The sequence below is a fragment of the Panthera onca genome, chromosome B1 (assembly GCF_046562875.1).
Source record: "Panthera onca isolate mPanOnc1 chromosome B1, mPanOnc1 haplotype 2, whole genome shotgun sequence".
In the NCBI taxonomy this organism is placed as follows: Eukaryota; Metazoa; Chordata; class Mammalia; order Carnivora; family Felidae; genus Panthera; species Panthera onca.
In genome coordinates this window covers 133954438-133972889 of record NC_138342.1, presented here as the reverse complement: position 1 = coordinate 133972889, position 18452 = coordinate 133954438, and positions in this window count along the sequence as shown.

The window sequence follows — 18452 nt, the reverse complement described above, 5'->3', positions numbered from 1 at the left end:
GCTAGTTTTGTTCAAGGTTCTAATACCTAAAAATTAATGACATCCAAAAAAGTCTGATCCTAAATATTGTTAGTAGACTCCCTATTCTATAAATGGCCCTGATATGATCAGATTAATTTCTTCTCAATATTAGATTACACCTTTGGAAACTAAAAGTGTTTCACTTAGTTCACTACATATTTTATTTTAGGTTTACTGATATATTTACTTTTTAATTTATATCCAAGTTAGTTAGCATCTAGTGCAACAATGATTTCAGGAGTAGATTCCTTAACACCCCTTACCCATTTGGCCCATCACCCTCATACAACCCCTCCAGCAACCCTCTTTTTGTTCTCTATGTCCCAGAGTCTTTTATGTTTTGTCCCCCTCCTTGTTTTTATATTATTTTTGCTTCCCTTCCCTTATGTTCATCTGTACAATATATATTGAAGATGGACTAGTCTTATGTAAACACCAACAATTTACTCTCAACTGAAGAAGACTATGCTATTTCGCTGAAAAAAAAATTCAATTTCTTCCCATGCATTTCAACTTCTCTCTGTTTTTAACCAGACCCACATTTTCAATATATTGCTAACCATTTCTGTATACATGTACCGCTCACCCTCCTCTCTCAATATGATGCATGCCAGCTCATTTCCCTGACCCTCCCTTCCCCACTCACGAACTTCTGCTCTGCATTTCACTTCCAATCAATCACAGAGCCCTTGATTGTCTACTTCAAAATGAACCTGAAATATTTGCCTATTCTTATCTCCCCCATATTCGTTGTTATTCTATTTGTTCAGACCCTTATCATTTTAATTCTGAACTGTTGAAATAGCCTCCTGACCCTGCCTCTGTCTCTAATTTCTTATCTTTCCGATGCTCTCAGAATGCTGCTATCATAATTATCTCTCTAAAATACAGCTTTGGTAATGTCACTTCCCTGGAGGGACTTCTGTGGTCTCACTGGATCAAGTCTAAACTCTTTAGTGTTCCAAGTCAGTCACAATCTACCCACATTCTTTCTTCAGCCAGGTCTGCAAAAAGGAACTCTGATTCATTTAAGAATAAATTTGCTGATGAAAGTTAAAATTAAAAAAAAAAAAATCTGAATGAAGGATGAAAGGTTAAAACTGCTCTGTGGTAACATGTTTTTTGACCCTTGGGTAGAAAGAAGGGATTGGTCATCTGAGTATTGCACAAACTAGTGCTGGACAAAGGGATCCATTAAGATACACCACGTTTAAGGTTTAGGCAGCACTCCCTCTGACATCTAAAAAATTCAGTGGGACAGACAGAAAAGCAGCTGCTTGAAATGGTTAATGGCAGAGCTCTGACAGGGACATCCTTTGGGAAGTAACTGTGACAGTCAAGTGAATTAGAAAAGAAAGACTAGGGTAACCTTCCAGTGGCCAGAATCCGAGGAAAAAATAATTCTTTTGGAGACATACCTATGAATTCCCCGTCCACCAAAAAAGGGAGTGAATACTTTTTTTTACAAACTGAAAATAAATGAATTAACTGCAAGTCAGGATTTCCAGTTGGCATGGCCTGAGAGGAATAGCCTTGAACATTTTGCTGGTCTCATCTCTCATCACCTGCTCTTCTCTCCCGTTGACTGTATAGCCTCTCCTGAGTCATGCCAGCTTGTTCATTGTTCACTTCACGTACCTCTGGACTCTTGCATGATTGACTTCCTCACTGAGAAATTTCCATTCTTTCCCTGCTGATCAAAATTCCAAAGATCTGTGTTGAGAACCAGTTTAAATCACTTCCTGTGTTCTTTTTGGTGGACGCAGTAGCCTGGGGAAACTTTGCAGCGAGAGAGGGTCTAATACTCCCCCACCTCCCACATCCAGACTTCAACGAATGCAAATCTCAGACCACGTGCTGTCACCCACACCCACCACCCCCTCCACACACACACACGGTCAACAAACACTTATAAAACAGTATGCATATCCTTTTTTTCTCCCCCAGTTCAGTGCTCCATGAATCCCTAGACCTCAGAAATCCTTGGAAATTATATTGCTCTGGGTTAAACCTTAGCTCCACCACGTAGTTCTTGAGTGACCCCAGACAAGTTACTTAACTTTTCTGATCTTCCCTTTCCTCATCTATAAATTAGGGTAATGATCCAGGCATGTAGATATGTTATAAGCAAAATATCCACGAGGGAGCTGGAGTTGTCATGGAATTGGAGGGGTGTGGTGAATCGAGTGATACATTTTCAGGAGTTTTATGAGACAGCTGCTACCACGGCTATCTAAAAAAAATCAAATTGTGTAAACTTGCAAGGAAAGAATTTGTATAAGAAACAAAGGCAAGCAACCCTAAAAATTTTTAAGTTCCTATTTATGCTACTACATTTTCCTATTTTTCTATGTACATATGCTACTCGTGTATACAGGATAATGTTGTGCCACTGCAAATTTCTTCCCAAATTTGTTTTCACACACATGGTGTAGCTCGGGAGCTGAAATTCAGACATGGTGAGAGTGTTCTACCATGGAAATCAGCAGGCACTAAAAATCAGGGTTCGATTTATCGTTTTGTTGATTGTCTTTAAAGTTAAAAAATCATGAGGAAAGTGCCAATCATGTGATTAAACTCGAAGGTGTATGGTTTTTACATAATGGATAGCACAAAAATTGAAGAAATATATTTTTGGTATTCAAAAACTATTATCAATTCTGCCAAGTTGTTCACATCATTGACAAACTATTGAAGTTCTAGCATAGGACATTTGAAATTATATTCATTTATTAATTGCAAACGTAAGTTACTTATAGACTTAAGAATTTAGAAAAAAATCAATGAATGAATTCTGTGAGGCTCTATCCACATGGAAATTACAATAAAGGGTATAGTATATTTTATTATTTGTCAATTGTGTACTATATATGTTTATATCATTAATTTTTATAATAAAATTATTCATATGTATCTATATATACATATATATTTTTTCAGATAGCTAGTTGTTAAAAAAAATTACCAGCATTCTTTTGCATATATCCTTCTCTTGACTTTCTGCTCAAATGTCACATTCTCCATGAGGTTTTTTTTTTTTTTTTGAGGGGGGTGTATTTTGCCCATATCAATATTAAATGCACCTTCTGCCCTCCATAACAACTTGGGACCTAATTAAAATGCTTTTTATCCTAAAGAATAATTAGTATGCATATCTGTCCACCTCACTATGTTGTTACCTCTTAGAAAATAAGAGAAAAAGTGTTCTATATCTTAATCTCGGTATGCAGCATAGCATCTCTCTATGTAGTAAGACTCTCAGGAAATATTTGTCAAAAAATTAAATATTTTACCAGGTTTAATTTAGATAGCATTACAAAATATAGGTTCTGTTTTCCCATGGATTCTAAAATATCTTCTCATAGCCAGGTAGGAGATTAGCTGACAATAAAATGGTTTTAAGATTAAAGAAATTGAATTAATATTTCTCTTTCACCAAATTAGTAACATACATCACATCAGTAAATCTCGTAAAATTAATTAATTAATTATTTTTAAGAAAAACCAAACTTTATCTTCACGAGATATTCTTACTAAACAAACAAACAACAACAACAAAAAATGGGCCAGGATGAAACTACTAGGTACTGAGCCAGCTTTTACTTTCCTACAATTTTCTCAGTCTAATAATATTTAACCAACTTTTGCCTAATAATAACATTGATAATTATAATAGCTAATGCTTTTATGTACCTACTGTGCTCCAAGTGTTTTACTTTATCTAATCCTCATCACATTTCTATAAATTAAGTGGTATATATATTACTCGATATACGTATATATTATATACTACATATGTGTATGTATATTACATACACACACACACACACACACACACACACACACACACCTACACATATGAAGAAACTGAGTACCAGAGTATTTAAATAACTGTAAACTAGTGAGTAACAGAGCTGGAATTTGATGTCTGGCAGTCTAGCCTCAGAATTAAATTTACCAAAGCAGTTTTTGATATCCTAGAAAGAGAATGTCTTTTGAGAAAATAACATTTTTGTGTGTGTGTTCTAAAAAATTAAAAGCCTGAAAGAATCAGAGCATATAGTTTACCAATAAGCCACAATTTGGGGAAGAATTCATGATTCTATAAAATGTAGATTTCCTCCCAAAAGGAGATAGCATTTCACCATCTGAGAGAGGAAGGGAAAAAAGAGGAAACTAATCACTGTAGGGTTCGCTATTGGTGCGGTCTCAGAAAAAATGAAGCTATACTGGTCAGCTCTGCTAGGTTGGTAGGGGAAAGGAGCAATATCCTCCAGATAGATTTTGGGGGATCCAAGAACAGAGAGGATCCAGGTCTCAGTCCTAGCCTACAGCCTGGGGATTCACAAGCCTCCCAAGGAAGCCCCTACCAGAGCTGTTCCCAGCAGGCTGGAGAAATGGCAGCCGGGATGGTCTAAGGCAGAGGAGACCCAGGAGAGCTCTGTGAGACTCTGGGGTCCTTGGGATGATGGAAGAGTAATTCAGCAGTTTCCCGTAACTAGACAGGCATGAGAGGATCGGGAGGGTTCTACAAGTTATGAGAAAGCCGTGCCATAGGCAGACCTCCCTCAGGGAAGGTACAGGAACTGATGTTCAAAGACCAGACAGAAGGAATGATAGTCCACAGACGCAGTTTGATATGGAGCACTTTCCAGATTTAAAATCAGAGTTAACTGACTTTTAACCTGGAGTTAGGGGGCAATTTCTAGTTTCACTGAGTTCACCTGAAGGATGATTAAATGAGGTTTGTGCATTAGAAAGAATAGGGATTTAGACAGGTATTAAATTGAATTACAGAAATTAAATTTAGAATTCTTGTAAATTAGAGTTACAAACAATGAAATTCAAACTGGTTGTATACTTTCCTCAAAAAGTGTATATGTCCATTTAGGAGATAATAACTGAAATATAATAGAGAATTCATGTCTTAGTGGACATGTGTTCATTTAATATACATATGTGTATATATGTGTGTGTGTATAACAAACATATACACACATACACCCTTTCATTGACTGTGATTGATTTATAGATTACTTATGTAGGTGTTTATTTATAGAACAACACAGTAGTTTTATTTCTCATCCTTAGATTCTGTAGTTACTGAGTTCTCAAAATAATACTGATCAAAATTTGAATCTAAATTGAGGTCAAACTATGTAATAAAAAAAATCAATATGATTTAAGACCCTTGGAGATGATAAATGGAGGTTTAGTTTCTGTTCTTTCATTTGATAGAGGTTCAGAATAGTTTTGGAAGTATTTTTGTGAATTTTTGTCATGTAAGTTACAGAATGATTCCAAATCTAAAGCAAAGAGTGCATGAAATTAGTTTAGCAGTTTTTTATACTCTTGAGAAACTTTAAAAGCCAAATCAAGGATTATACATTCAGAAATAATCCAGAGAAGTAAATTTTGAGGTAAATTGACATGCAGTATTGTTTTAAAAGAAAATTTTGGAACATAGACTAATATTACACATTACTTTTTCTAAAACCAAAATAATTGTTTTGTTTTTTTTTTCTTTGCAAGTTTAAAGTTATTCACAGTTATTAGGAAATAGAAGACTTAAATGTAATTGAAGTTGTATATTTAGTGGCATAGACTGTAATATTTTATCCTTTAACATTTGATTTTATGTTTTTGTCAGTGAACTATTAGGTAAAAAATAATAATGATAATAATATCCAGGAAATAAGGCACCATTTCCTAACTCTGTACTTAAGAGTAGGTCCTCTTTAAGCTGAAATTGAATGAAATTCTGAAAATTTAAGATAATGTGACATAGTTCCTTGGCAAGTCTGACAAATTGAAAACATGATATAGTATAATCAAGTCATTTGCTTTCTTACTAGTCAAAATGTCAATTCTACATCTTTTCAAGAAAGAAAACTTGAATTATGAAACGTTTGCAGGAGACTCAATATGATTTAAGACAGACCTCGGGGCCACAGTTTTTTCATGTGTAAGTTGAAGTTTATTAGATTATCCACCTAGTCTAATATTTTTAATATTCTTAAAACCCTGAGTGAAAAATAAGCAAACATGATTCTAAAAGAAAATATCAAAGATGCTTCTAATGACTTTTCTACCTGTACTTCTACCCGAGTAATTGTAGAATTAACATCAAGAAAATCTGTAATGGCAGCTATGTAGCTTGTTGCTACTGATTAATTTCAGGCCACTGCATTCCATGATGAAACTTCAGAGTTCTGTGGCCTTTATCATACAATCCACTAAAGTGCTGATGGTGTGTACTTGAAATTTGGGAAAACACTAGGGATTAAAGCCCACCTGGAATAATCTGGTAGTTTCCATGGTAAAAAAAAAAAACAAAACAAAACTAAATGACCTCATCAGTTTCTAATTTCCATGATGCCCTAATTGCCGTGCCCAAGAAAAATGCCACATTTTATTTCACCCACAATCTATGGTACTTGATATAATTATTGTTCTTTGCATATGTGTATTCATTTCAGGAATACCTCAGCTCTGGACATAAAATCTCATTTCTTTCTTAATGAAGATTCTGTCAGATTTTACTAACTCTCCAGTGCATCTGCAAACTTAAAAAAAAGTTCAGTGGAAGGAGATCATTCTCCATAAAATTCGATACTGTTGCAGCAATGAAAAACATACATGAATTTCAAATAATTAAAGTTGGAAGACAATGTGGTTGTGTATTCTCAATTGCTCAGCCTCTTAGTTCCCACAATTATATATATATATATATATATATATATATATATATATATATATGTATATATATGTATACACACAGAAATCTTCCACAGAATGACATCAGCATCATTGAGAAGTTCAATAATGTCTGTCCTTATCTAGACCCCGGCTGATAGTATGATGTGCTGTCACAGAGCTGGGCTTCTTTCCAGCAGTGCTGATAATAGGATTCCAAACTAATAAAGTCCAGGTGGTAGTGCAAGGTGTGCACAGTTATCACAATCAGTGGCAAGTTTAGAGTGGTGGCCAAGAAAGCTCAGCTTTCAGAGAGGTATAGAGAAGGTATTCCTAGAGGCAAGAGTTGAAGAGCAGTCGATAAGGGTACTATTTAATTTATACAACCAGGAAAATTAAAGATGGATAAGCAGGAGACAGAAGGTGGCTACTCTAATAAAAAGTCATGATTCCTTACTCCAATTCTGTACCTAAGCCAGTTCTCAGAGTTGGAACCCATTAACTGAAGGAGGAGCCACCTTCCTATGAGGAAGGACGCTGCAACAGTGCAGCAAGTGTATTCAGTGGCAATTCCCCAGTTTTTTTTTTCCTAAAGTGAATTATAAACATTAACTCTTGTAAGTGTGCATGAGGGAGAGGAAATTATCCAGATTTTTAGAAGATTATTGGACAGAGTCTAAATTAATGTTATTGTCCAGGAACCCAAAGTGCCCTGTTAACATGGGGAGATGTGATGGCCAGGGAAGAAGTGGAATCCTGCTCCGGGTCCTGCTTATAGTGGGACCCTGGTGCCCACAAACCTACCCTGTAGGCATTTCTCTAATGTGTGATTGGAATGCACATACTTGATAGATGACAAAACCCTCAAATGGTTCTTGATGTTTGGGGTATCAGCTATTGTACTGAGGAAGGCCAACTAGAAGTCTATGAAACTGTCTCTTTCTTTTCAAGAGAGTAAATCAATACTGCATCTTGGGAATGAATGGCAGAGATTAGTGCCACACTCACGGAACACAGGGTGGTCTCTATTATATTCCCATTAATTGAACCAACTTGGTCTTTACAGAAATATGATGGATCATGATGGATGACAGTGAAATTCCATAAAGTTAATCAATTAGTAGCCTTAATTGCAGCTGTTATGCTGGATGTGGTATTTTTGCTAGTACAGATTAACAAAAATTCTGATAATACGATATGTTGTCATTGAGCTGACGAATACCTTCCTTCGAATCCATATGGGAAGAGAGGATCAGAAGTTGTTTTCATTTACTTGGAACAGGTAATATTATACATTTACTGTGTTGCACCAGGTCCGCATTAAAATCTTCTACTGTGTGCCATAATATAGTCGAAAAGAGCCTGAACATCACATTAAAAGGACCAGATGAGCACAAAGGATGTGTGTTGTGTTAAGGCACACATATTCCTAGGGAAGGAGACAAACTCTGTGAAGATTCAGGGACCTACCGGGTCAATGAAGTGTTTTGGGGGGCTAATGGCCTGGAGAATTCTAGGACATCCCTTCTAAAGTAAAGGGCAAATCCTAGCATATCTCACCTCCCACGCTAAGAAAGAAATGCAATTCTTGGTCGAATATTTTCCCCGAGATCTGGAGACAGCATATTGTACATTGGAAATATTCTTCTAACTCATATACTGGTCCTGTAAAAGGCTGCCAGCTTTAAGTGGGGCCCTAAGCAGGAAAGAGGTCTGCAGCATATCCAGGCAGCAGCAGCAAACTATATAACATTCAGAAAGTAGCAACTGGAATGTCAGAGACCTGACCATGGAACATCAAGTGACTGGTATAATGCGGTCAGAGATGTCCTTCTTGAGTAAGATTCTGCTGACCCACCAAGTCATATGACCAGGCAAGCAGAGCAGTAATCCTGTATAATGGAAGTGATTCTACAAGTTCCAGGCACAAATAGGACCGGATGGCACAAGTAAGCTATACAAGCAAGTGGTGCAAGCCTTCTTACCTTTTAGGATCTACCACTTACCCCTGGCTTCATGTGGGTGTTGAGGTCCCTTATGACCATCTGATAGAGAAGGAAAAGGCTAGCTTGGTTCATTAATGAGTTTGCCTAGTATATTAGTGAACAGCTGAAGATGAACTGCTGCTCTTTTCAGGACAGTCCTGAAAAAAAGTGGCGAAGGGAAATCCCACAGAGCAGAGTTCTGGGTGGTGCACTCACTCATCTAGTTTGTGTGAATAGAAAAATGAAACAAAGTAAGAATATACAGGGGCTCCTGGGTATTGGTGCTGATTGAGCAGGCACCCAAAAAGAGAAAGATTGGAAGTTCTGGCTGAAGGGATCTTGGGAAAAGGCATGGGAAAGGATCTATAGACATTGCTATGCAGTAAGATGTTCTTGTCCTGGTGCTTGTGCTGGTATCAGATGTAAACACCCACTGGAAAACATCCATCACTGAAAAGACATTAAACAAACAAGGAGACAGAATGACTTGGCCAGTAGATCTCAGTTAGGCTGTGTCACTAAGTACCCAAGGGCTGGCATAATGATTGACTGTATGGAGAGCAGTCATGGAAGTGCAAGATGGAGCCTGTAAATGGGCCTGATAGCATGGACTCCAACTCACCAAGTCTGATCTAACTATTGCCACTGCTGAGTGTTTAACTTGCCACCAACAGAGACTGATACTGAGTCCCTATACACTGTCGAAGACCAACCAACCACTTGGAAAAAAATGACTGTATTGGATGCTTTCACCTTGAGAGGACAATAATTCCAATCTTGATTGGAACTGGCACTGGTTCTGGGTATAAGTTTGCCTCTTTTGCACACAGAGCCAAGGCCATTATTAGAGAGCTTGTGAATTCTTTGATCCATAAATACAAGATCCCAAACAGCACTGTGTTATACTAAGGAACCTATTTTGGATCAAGAGAAGCACAGCAGTGGGCATATGAGCTTATCACATACTCTACCACCTATAAACTACTGGCCTGAAAGAGAAATAGAATGGTCTGTTAAAAATGCACCTGTTCACCAGGTCTGAGATAACACCTTGAGAGGATGGACATTTATATGATGCTGAGCCCCCAGAACTAGAACATATGGACCCAGGAAACAAAAGTGGAAACATGCATGATAGCGTTACTTTAGTGACCCATTTTGTACTTCCCATATTCCTGAGACCCTGTGGGTCTAGGGGTCCTAGTTCTCAAAAGGAGAACACTTTTACCAGGGGACACAGTAAGATTCTCATTGACCTTTAAGCAAAATATGTCGCCTGATCAATTCAGGCTTTTCATACTAAGAGACCAACAGGCAAAGAAATGGATTATTTTATTGGTATTGGTAATTGAACTTGATTATCAGGAGAAAATAGGGCCACTGTAATACAATGGGGCACAGGAGATTGTTTGGCGTCAGGCAATCCATTGGGGCATCTTTTGTTGTTTCGTGTTCACTTTGATGGTAAATGGATGATAGAATAACCATGGCCTAAGTAGGGACTAAGATTCACTGGGAATGAGGATCTGAGTCACCCCTCCAGGCAAAACAACCTGAAATGTCAGCCCAGCAATGTGGGAAATTCAGAATGTGTGCTGGAATAGAGAGCTGATGAGTAACAGTCATGACCTTGAAATCAACTGCAGCATCAGGGCTATACTTTGTTTTACTGACCTTTTCTTCTACGGGGCTCAGGAAGCTCTTCCCTAGTGGAACAAACTTACTCTAAGAAACAATTAGGTTTGAGTAGTACAAGATTGATTGTAGGGAATACAGTAGTGCTCTACTCAGACCCATTATTATTATTATTACTAATTATTATTATTTTCAGCTTTATTGAAGTATAACATATTCAGACTCATTATTAGGGCTAATGTACTTACAGGTATCAGAAGCTGGTTTCTCACAACTGAGTCTCTCCCTATGAACTTCCCTAGCTCCAAAGAACTGCCTCATTTCTGGTCACATTTCCAGGGGAAGGAGGAGGGCACACTACCAATGACTTGCTGACTGGCTGATGTGGACCTACAAAGCCTGACCCTCTTTCTTGTATTTGGGACAATTCAGAAAGACCATTACAGCTCCACAGCTCCTAGTAGAATTGTCAGAGGTCTCATTTAAAACTGCTGTGTACTCAGCTTTCCCCTCTCTTAATTCTGCCTTCCTCACTTTTTTTTTGAGAGGTAGGTCTCAGAGCTTTCTCTAGTAAAATTTCTGCATGCCACCCGCCATCTCACAGTCTGTTTCCACGGCACCCAATCTAAGACAGATGGAGAGAACATTCAGGTCATTTATAAACCCAAGTAACTTCAGGAATGTGTTCAGCATTAAATTAAGAGCCACATATTTTGAATAGTGGAAAGACAATACTCCCCGATCTATTCTTTAACAAGTTTCTGGATAATTTGAATAAGGTATATCTGTGTACCATGCTAACGTGAATTATTGTGACTTAAAAAAATTGATGCTGTATTGGCAATTTCAAAGATTATTTTCTCTACTTTCTAAATTTCTTCTGCTCTTAGAGGTTGGCATATACATTATTTAGCATTAAAATCATGTTCTATTATCAGCTTACTTTATACAAAACTAAATCTTGAATTTTCTGGTTTTTAGATATATGTTCTCTTATTTCACCCAAATATTAAACATTTTTCACACAGATTCATGTAAATTCAACTTCTCTAAAATGCATGGCATAACCCATATATTCTTTTAACAGCCCCACACACAAAAAGAAAATATTATTATCAAGTGCCTATCCATGATTTAATTTCTGATGCAGAATTTTAGTAAATTCTTTCTGGTAATATCATATATGTCACAAAGTAATACCATGCTGCAATGATAATTATGTGCTATAAACGTGCTTTTGCATGGGGATCTTGAACGAGTGTGTGAGGCCATATCCTCTGTGCTACTCACATAACATCGACAGTTCCTGTTTTGTCTGACTAAATCGACTTAATGTCTTACTGTTCTTTTTTTTTTTTTAATTTAACGGTGAAAAGGAAGTCTTAAATTCTGAGTATGCCTGACTCAAATTGAAATAAAAGGTATTCTTTTACATTGACCAACATTTTCTATGTCCTAAAACACCAAGATGTTTGACATTCAATTTTCAAGATACTATATATCAGTGTTACTAAACAAATTGAAGAGAAACTTTGTTTATTTTCTAAGAAAAAAACACAATTAAAACTAAAACAAATTAAAATTAAAACATACATTTGTTGCCCATATCTTCTACACACACACACACACACACACACACACCTCTAACATGGTACAACATCTTAGTCAACAGTTAGCACAATTACTGTGGTTCCCAAACATTAGATAGTTTCAGAATATCTTAGAGAGCTTGGAGAATTACTTATATTCTGGAGATTCTGATTCAGTAGGGTGACATAAGTTTTCGGCATATGAATTTTCCTCCAAAACTCTGGGTGATCCTAAGTTACACCAAGTTTGGACCCAATTGAAATAAAAAGAAAGGTAAATGACACAAATTAGCTGTTAATAGTTTATACACAAATTGTATATGGAGGAATCTAATGTCCATTTTTGGTAATGCCAATACTGTAATCTATTATCTATCTATTATCTATCTATTTATCTACTTGTTTAAAAACATTTATTTTGGTGATGAAGCTAAGGTTCTGAGATTACCTATATGATAATATTGTTCACTTTGGTCAGAATGAAATGTCCTTATGAATAATTTAGTATAATATTTGGGTTTTCCCAAATATGTCTGTGTAAGAGATTTTTGCAATAGCAAAAATTCCGGTAACAGCTAATTTTGTGACTCAGCACATTCATAGATGGTTGTCTCTTATTATGTAGGTCAACTTTGAATCAGGTAATCAAGAAATACATCCTGCTATTCATACTGGCATTCTGACTTCAAGAATTTCTTCCTTCCGGGGAATTTTTAGAATAAATTTAAACATTTAGTTCCCATTCTTTACTGTTGAGGTGAGTAATCTAAACAAAATCACTCCACATCCTTATTTCAAAATTTCCTCATTTGAAGAATAAAGGGTGATCCTGAGGAAGTCTTACTAAACTTCATATCTAAGTTATATAGTTTTGAAAAGACAAAGGACATACCTTTCCCAGCAGCAACAAAAAGAAAAATCAAGAGCTAGGTTTGCTGGGGGAAAGGGGGTTGTGGAGGTGGAAATCAATTATGGTTTACTTCTGGAGGCTTAACTTTTCAGGTTATTTATTTCTGTATTTCTCATATCTGAAACTCATCACCTTCCCGGAACGGAGAAAATTGAGATATATTTTGCTTCCTGTTCTTTAAATTTTATATAATGGATTATTTGGAAAAAAATGAAAGACTGAGGTTTATACAAAAATGAACATTTAAATTTGTCATTTTTTTCTTCATTTGTCGCAGGAGTGGAGGCCATTCTTTGAGCTAAAAGTTTATTTCTACCTTTGCCTGGGTGTTCTTCTCTTAGTATGCAGGAATGGAGCATCTTACCTAAGAAGAGTATGACCTGAAAATAAAGTTTAGCTTCAGTTTTACTCCCACAAAACTCTGACATCTATAATGAAATCCTATTCAGAATGTCTCTAATTTTATAATAGATGAGAATACCTTGTATATTCCACTTTGGTTTTCAGTACAGGATTTAAGCACTACTTTTAGGATATTTTCTGTAGGTTGTCTATAATGGGATTCCCATTTTTCCTTGGAAGATGAGCAGTCATTTTTACTAGCCTGGTGGCAAGTTAAAAATTGATAATTTGAAAAAGTTAATAAGGACAACATTTCCTTTCTTGATGTAGTATCATTCAGAAAATTTAGTAGGTAAAAATTTTTGAAATATAAAAAATCAATTTAATATTGTTAAATACATAGTCACATCAGTGGAAGTGTAAACATTAAACAGATTTAGGTTTGAGTGAGAGAATAGAAGACAGTCATTTTCCCTTTCTTTGTGATTCAACATTAATTATCTATAGCCAGAGAAATGAAGGAATATAATTGTCTTACAATTCATTTTGCATTTTCTACTCTATATAAGTCTTCTAATGAGTGTATATCTATCTTGATTTCGTTTGCTTTCTCTCATAATAGGACCTGAGGTCTTTCTTTTTTTTTTTAATTTTTTTAAAAATGTTTATTTATTTTTGAGACAGAGAGAGACAGAGCATGAGCAGGGGAGAGGCAGAGAGAGAGGGAGACACAGAATCTGAAACAGCCTGAGGTCTTTCTATATGCCTTGACATATATGGTTTTTAAATACGTGTGCATAATTTTCGTGGTACTTGTAGAAACAATACACTGAATGCCCCTTTTAGAGATTTTATTGATGTGGTTGATTTCTGCTTTTTTTTTTTGAAAGATCTTTTTTAATAGGAAACTTAAGAAAAGTCTATAAAGACTATTAATATAATTCGTACCACAAAGGACACCTGACAAATTACAATGTCTAAAACTGTCTGAAAATCAGCTCTGGAACCACAATGAGATACCACCTCACACCAGTCAGAATGACTAAAATTAACAACTCAGCTAACGCCAGATATTGGCAAGGATGTGGAGAAAGAGGAACCCTTTTGCACTGCTGGTGGGAATGAAAACTGGTGCAGCTACTCTGGAAAACAGTGTGGAGGTTCCTCAAAAAATTAAAAATAGAACTACCCTATGACCCAGCAATTGCTCTCCTAGGTATTTATCCAAAAGATACAAGTGTGCTGTTTCGAAGGGGCACATGCACCCCAATGTTTACAGCAGCACTATCGACAATAGCCAAAGTAAGGAAAGAGTCCAATGTCCATCAACAGATGAATGGATAAAGAAGATGTGGTATTTAGGTATAATGGACTATCACTTGGCAATCAAAAATAATGAAATCTTGCCATTTGCAACAACGTGGATGGAACTAGAGTGTATTATAAGCTAAGTGAAATTAGAGAAAGACAAATATCATATGATTTTACTCATATGTGGGATTTAATATACAAAACAGTTGAACGTAAGGGAAGGGAAGCAAAAATAATATAAAAAGAGGGAGGGGAACAAAACATAGGAGATTCTTTTTTTAACGTTTATTTATTTTTGAGAGACAGAGAGAGACAGAGCATGAGTGGGGAAGGGGCAGAGAGAGAGAGAGAGAGGGAGACAGGCTCCAGGCTCTGAGCTGTCAGCACAATGCCTGATGCAGGACTGGAACTCATAAACTGCGACATCATGACCTGAGCTGACGTTGGACACTTAACTGACTGAGCCACCCGGGTGAAGGATTTAAATTAAATTTCAGAAAGGGAATTTCAGTCAGAACGGGAGGGATGTGGGGTTGGAAAACTGATGGTGTTTGTGTCAGGGAATAGAGGGTATGGGGTGTGATGTTAGTTTCATTGCTATTCACAAGCAGGTTGACCTATATCAATTCTAGGAGATATGGGATGCTCTGTATTGGCTTGTCACTTTAGGAAAGCCTCAGAACACGGATAAAGAAAATATGAAATGAGCCCCTTCCTCAAGGCACTTTTGTCAAGGAAAAAAGGTAAAAGCTGAAATAATGGTAATAGAGTCACATGGAAGACAGGGCAAAAGGTTGCCTTGGAAGATTAATAATACTAGTTGACAATGACCCACTTGACCTTTTCTCTGTTGCAGTGAGGACCATTTGTTTGCTCAAACACTATTTATTCACAGTAGTCTTCTCACATTTTCTCTCTGTCTAAAATAGGTTTCATTTACTTTTGTTGAAAAAACCCTAATATTCTCATGAAGTGCCTCATATATATACTTTTCGCCCTTACCTATTGCATGCAAGATGTCAAATTGGTAGTTTCTGGCCAGGAATACAGACGAAAACTGAATTTGGTGAGACTCACTCTGTGGATAATCAGTCCTTCAATGAAGAGGACTGACTTACGGAGTGCAGACATTGAGGCCAAGTGCCTACAAAGTGGTCAAGAAGCCAGCAGAGCCATGGTCCAATATTAGTGAGAGAATTAGAGATCTTTTTCCTAATGCAATCTTTCCCCTAAAGTTTGTTTCTCAAGCTGTCCGGTGCATAGATGGATCTTGTTAAAAATGGAGGTCCTGATTCAGCTGTCTAGGGCAGGGCCCAAGATTCTTCTTGTCTAAGAAGCTCTCAGGTGATGCCGTTGCTACTGGTTCATGAGCCACACTTTGCGGAACAAGACAAGATGGAAGAGGGAAAGAGGTACAGTCTCCTTAAGGGATTATTGGACATAAATCAAATCAGGGCTTCAAAAAATATTTCCTTGCTTTCCCACAGGACGGTCATGAACTCAGTTTAAAGATGTTTGATCTGTGGTTGAGGGCAATGGTACCATTAAATGAAAATATTTGAACAGTGGAATGGCACAAGAATCCTTCTTTAGAACATCGCACGTGGACTGGAGGAAGGAAAGAATGAAGGCAAGCTGTCTGGTTAGATGCCACTCTAGTTTTGAGGCCCTGAGAGTCTGAACAGAAGGGGTAGCAGCAGAAAGGTAAAAGATAAAATTGATCTAGTTTGACTTTGAAGATGGAAGACCATGAAGGAGGGATAGCATGCAGAGTGCAAAAAGGAATTGACGAGAAAGTATACTACCAAACCAGAAGACACGAGTCTCACGGAGTATCTCCTTACTCTAGTCCGTGGATCATTCACTCTGTCTTTTATTGTCCTGTCTTTTCATCTCTGTTTTGTCAAGTGGGGATGGACATAGAGTGCTTGGGGCAGAGTTCACCTTTTCTTCCACTTCATGCGTCATTAATTGTGAACAGTAAACAACTATGAACTACAGCTACTGGGGCAAAGACAAAAAGTCCAAAAATATGAAGGGTGAGACTTACTAGCAACAGTCAATTCTCTCTACCAGGGAGAAACAAGGAAACTGTTTGTATTGTTGTTCTACTGGAGCCTGATGCTCACATTTGTTTTAAGCAACTACCTTTGGTAGATTACCTTGAAACTTAAGAAATTTAGAAGTATGATAGATGGGAAATGTAGCGCAGATAAACCCTGATTTCAGCTGCAAAATAAAGGGAAATTCAATACCCTGATAGTATTAGCATTGTATTTACAGCTGTCGCTGCTGCCCACATGAATAAATGCTCCCCATGGACCCAGATCAAAGGTAGTCATGGTGTGACAGAGCATGAGACCATACTATAATAATTTTACAGATTTAGCAGAATGTTTCAAATGAAAGTGCATATGATATAAGTTGCAGGTGTTCATAAACATGATGCAGGGTTCAAGCTGCTGTTGGCTTAGAGCTGTGCTGCTCTACTTACCACTTTCTCCTGAAATTATGCCTGAGTAGATCAATCACAACCGTGGTGACTCCCTTTTGGGAGAGATACTTCATCTCTGTGTATGTGTATGTGTATGTGTATGTGTATGTGTATGTGTATATGTGTCTGTATGTGTATGTGTATGTTTGGCGCATTTAATCTACTGTATCCATTCTTGTATTAATGCTCCATATCTAGTGGAAATCTTATCTATATAGACTTTCAAACCTCAAATTGTATATTTTCTTGTCTTTGCATTTACATTTGATTTACTTGTATAATGAGCATGTAATGAATATGTGCATGTGTGTGTGTGTGCGTGTGTGTGTGTGTGTGTGTGTGTGCATGTGTGTATGTATCTCAAAAACTTCTGTCTGAAAAGCTAGAGGGGCACATTTCTGAAGTTTTGCATGCTCCCAGGCCTTTTAGGCTGAAATTTTGATGGGAGTTAAGACATCAGTGCTCCCCATACCAGGATAAACCCATGTATATTGTACTTTCCTACTTTACAAACACTTAGCCACTCTATTAATTCTTAGTCTCCTTTAATATTGGACAGCTCTGTTATTTTCAATGAGATAAATAATAATTAAACTCTAACAAATAACTCTGGCCACTTAACTTCTGGCTCCATCTCAATTTTAAAACTGTGAACCCAGAAAATAATCAGCAGCCTATAAAACAATTTGCTTCCTATTGCCTGGTTCCAAGACAGTCCCGTTAGGACAGCTGTACAGCATTTATACTGCAACGGAGTTTAGAAGTTTCTCTGAAAACAATGGGCAAATTTGACGATGACTGATTTAAAGTTTGACAGTGTAGGTTAATTTCATTTTTTAACAATGTTATAAACATCTTTAAATAATATACAGAAGTTTGAAGTGGCATATAAATATAACTATGTGGCTATTATAATTAGTATTTGAAGAACTGCCATAGTCAAATGTCATTGAATTTGAATGTATATGCCTATTTTAGAACAAACTGTGTACTACAGTCATGTTTGATATGTTTCTTTGACTATACATTTTTTCTGAAGTTAGAAACAACTAGCAGTGGGCATTTTTATTACTATGGGTATTACTAATACAATTCTTATCATTCTTATTTAAAAAAAAAGATTTAGAAGGAGATTACTTTTTTTTTGAAATTTATTTAGAAAGAGAGAGAGGGTGTTTTCATGAGCAGAGGAGGGGCAGAGAGAGAGGGAGAGAGAGAATCCCAAGCAGGATCCTTGCGGACAGGGTGGAACGTGTCATGGGGCTCAGCCCCATGAACCCTGAGATCATGACCTGAGCCTAAATCCAGAGTCTGCTGACTCGCTGACTGAGCCAGTAAAGCAAAATTCACTTTTTTTTAATAACTTGATGAGGGGCTTCAAGTATATGCTTCCTGAGAGAAGCTAAAAAGATTTAAAATTGTGTAAATTAAATATAATAAAATCTGACATGTTATCTTGTGATTGAAGA